Raw genomic sequence first — 4,299 nt, forward strand, 5'->3', positions numbered from 1 at the left:
TTTTTAATGTTTCGGTAGTGGCCTTCCGACATCACCACTCTTGTCTCTGGTCGCCGAAGCCCCCTATTTATTTTGCCTGTGGATGCCTTGTTCTTGTTCACGAAGCACCCACACAAATTATGATTGATCACAGTTTAATAATGCCCTGATTTATCAAACACAGCTGAACTATTTTACTGCCTGTAAAATATTTTCCAAACACATTGCTTTTATTTTATACACTTACTACAATTAATGTTACCTTCTTATTCTCGTTACAGTGTCAACTGTGGTACCATGATATTTACACTCCGGTCTTAAAACATCAACTTGAAGCGCAAGTTTCCTCTTTTCCTGTGGGTGTCTCCACTGTGCCACGCCACTCGCGTGTTAAAACAGCAATCTTATGCGCAAGTTTCTTCTTTTCCCTTCATATCCTGTGGGTGTCTCCACTGTGCCATGCCGTTACGATCAATCTTGGCGCGTTAAGACTACTCCAGATCACTCGTGGATTTATCTTAGAGTTACGTGCCAACCTGCGATGGTTCTTTGCTAAGTTGGCTTTGGGAAACGCTCCGTGAGCTCTACGATGGTGTTACGTGTGAACTTAAGTAGCACGTAGCGTTAAGTAGTACTTAAGGCCCTTTCGGAAACGAGGCCCTGGGCGGTGGCCTATTTCCACAACATGAGCAAATTGTGAGGGAGTGTGTGGGCAGGCCCGTTTCTAGGATTTTGGGGGCCCTAGGCAAAGGGGTTGTCGGGGCCCTAGGCACTGGCGATTCTAGGGGGGGGCAGGGGGTGGCCAGGGCCACCCCTGGGACGCTATTGTCCCTACTGGCCACCCTTGATTCGACAAGTAATTAATAAAAATATATATTTTTAAAAATAAATAAATAAATATACAATAATAACAACAGTATAAGACCAATAATAGGTAATTATCAGGTAATCATTCAAGTTCGTAAACCCAACAACAAACAAGAGAAAACTGTCAATCCATGGTGATCGCTGGCTGACAGATCTAGGGTCAGTTTTACACTTTAACTAACACGACAGTCGTTGGACTGATGCTGCACAAGGCTGATTTTTGATCAGTAGGCTTGAGATGACCACTGCGTGTCGCCTGCTGCACCTATAGGGAGGGAAAGTAATCTCATCGCCCCCTGCTGGCAACGTTCCAACCCCCTGCAACAAATGAATGTTTTTTTTCTTTGAAAAATTACATCTCGGCCCTGACGACGAAGTAGAAGTAGTGGCAGTCATATGATGGGCATGTTGGCCCGTTTTATCGAATCAGGTGGTAAAATGTTCGGTTTTTCACTGATCTGAGCTGATTTTAATATTCTTTAAAAAGCTAATCCAGAACTACACTGACTGGCATGTGTGGCTTGTTTACTCCATGTAATTAGCATAGCCAAATTAGCATAGCCAAACATGAGCCAGAGAGGTGGTTACTCGTCACCACAGAAGCCATCATATCTACTAGAGAATTTAAAACCATACCAAAATGATCGCGTGTATATATGTGTAATAAGAAGACAATTTGGAACTCGTAGGATTACAAGAATGTGAAGATATGCGAAGAACTTGCGTTCGTTCGCGTTCATTTGTTTCTCTGTGTTGTCAACGAGGCGCGAAGCACAGCATGCTGGGAGCTGTAGTCCGTTTCCGACCAGATTGGCACAATTTCTATTTTTCTTAAAAGGGCAAAAAATGACTTAAGATTTTCACAGGTAGTAGTTCATGCTATTGTGTACGCTGAAAAATGTGTCTGGTGTTATAGTTCCAAGTCATATCTTTGTGGGATTTTTTTTAAAACTTGTCTATGGGAGTTTCAATAGGATTACCCTGGTGCTTGGAACGTAACCGCTAGGATCGCTGTTTTCCACTTTCCCTCCCAATAGTCGCTTATTTATCGTGAAAGATCTGGCAACCCCGCACCAGCGATGCTGAGGAGCACTGTGTCACCTGCAGTTCCTTCACGAGAGACCGCATCCACTAACTGCCTGGACAGTCTAATTTGGACAATAAGGTATGGCAATTTAATGATTTGTTGATTGTCTGAATGTGTTGGAAAACCTAATTTTGAAAACTTTATGCAAGTATTAGCAGCCAGGAAGAGCCAAAATACGAGATAGCTACACGAAACAACAACATGACTAAATGAGAGCAAGTTAGTGTTGTGGCAGCTGCAAACCAAGTTAGTAGCACAGCACAATCCTAACGTGCACGTCAGTTTATTTTTTTGTTGATAACAGGATAGTTAATATGAAACCGTTTGGATAGGGACATGGCATGCATTGGCCCATTGGCCACACATTGGAAAGGGTAGTCGGTTGTTAGGTCAGGATCGGTAGGCAGACGTCAGTAGGCTACCTAGCTCGAAACCTAGCATGTGAAATGAACTAATGCTAAGCTGGACTATGATTGTTGTGATGCCTTCTCTCAGTGAGAAGCTTCTCCTTTGCTTCTTCGATTGTCTTGACTTTTCTTGGAGTTTAAATCAAACTTAAATAAAGTCGGAGTAAGTCATAGTAAAGAGCACCTCTGCCTCTTTAGAGTAAGCAAGTTCACATCAGTCACAGATGTGTTGCCTAAACCCACAGCGCTAGTCCACTTCAGAGTATGACTCCCCCCCCAATAGCTAAATTTGCGGTACATATTTGACCTCAAATGTGTCAATATATCGTAATCCTTTTGTTCAAACGTAGCGAAAATAAATCGTCACGCACACAAAATCATGGTACAGATGTGAGTTTGTTCACCAACGAAATTCACGTCATGTAATTTCTTTGCTAAAACCCTGCAGCCACGGCTTTAGAATCAGCCACTGCTCACAGCTGTAATTGCCTTGCAGGCCGACGGCGCCTCAGACTTGAAATTCACGTAATGTAATTTATAATATTTGTTAAAACCATATGCCACTGCTTTGACATCTGACACTGTCAACATCAATAATATAGGTTTTTTTTGTATTCTGACATTGTTGAATGAAGTCAAAGTTGTTACTCTAAGGGGAACCACAACCACGAACACAAAACTCATGAACACAACATGTGTACTCTGCCAATTCGACAATAATCCCTCTGATATTGTAGTCAGTTACTATGCTTAGAAGTGAGTTGATTGAATGATTAATTGGTTGCATTGATTTGATTACATTTCCTCCAGTGAGTGACATTAAAATGAAGAGAAGAAACGATATTGAGAGCTTCTTTATCAAGAAAAAAAAGAGTCAGAGTCAGCTACAGCCAGTACCAGCACCAGTGCAGATGCCCACACAAGCCAGCAGCCTAGGGATAGTGTTGATGAGCAGTCCACTACCCCAATACAAGATGGTAGGTTGTGCATGGAAAGTTTGAATTAGTTACATGTAGCCCTTTCATGCACACCGTTCAACCAGTGGAACACTGTTATTGTCATCAAAAAGGTTCTGTCATAGTGCCACACTACATAACACAGGGTCTTTAGTAATACACTATGGTAACTCTGGTAACGACAAAGGTATAACGCCATGCATTAAAGGGTTTAACAGCTGACAAATGTTGAGACAGAAGATGATGAACTAAAGATTTGTATTATATGTATATGTGCATGGACCTGTCTGTCTGTCTGTATGTCTGTCTGTCTGTCATTTTAAACTATCCTTGTATTACCACAGTTGACCAGCCACATTTGGAGGAGGAGGAGACGGACTGTGAATCTGTGTTGTCTGGATCTCCACCTACTGAGCATGGTATGTCAGGTTCAGATGTCATTCATGAAGTTGGTGTCTACTCTCTCTCATACTTCAGTTATTTAAAAATGGCCAATTATGCATATTTATATGTGAATGCATAGCATTTAACCAGATTACACTGCACTTTCAATTAAAAGCCTGGCACATTAAAATAACTTAATGAGGATATGTGTGTGCATTTATCTTTAATTTCTGTGAATACGTACATAGAAAACAAAGACCTAAACATAGAACATTTCAATACTATATATATATATATATATATATATATATATATATATATATATATATATATATATTTTATACTACTACAAAATATTGTATTTGAAGTTCACTGGTGCTTTTCTTTAAAATGCAGGAAATAGCATAGAATAAATGCAACATTTTCTGTGTGGGAGGACCCCCGTATGTGTATAATTCCATGATTCCATGGCCACCTCAGACTATATTTGTGTGTCATCTTGGCCACCCTAGTAAAAATGTCCTGGATACGCCCCTGGCCCTAGGGCGTTTTTTTTTTTTCCAAGCGGGGGGGGGGTCACCTGACAGGGTAGCCACGGCGCCAGAACTTCTGTTTCGGG

This window comes from Engraulis encrasicolus, chromosome 14, assembly GCF_034702125.1.
Source record: "Engraulis encrasicolus isolate BLACKSEA-1 chromosome 14, IST_EnEncr_1.0, whole genome shotgun sequence".
Classification (NCBI taxonomy): Eukaryota; Metazoa; Chordata; class Actinopteri; order Clupeiformes; family Engraulidae; genus Engraulis; species Engraulis encrasicolus.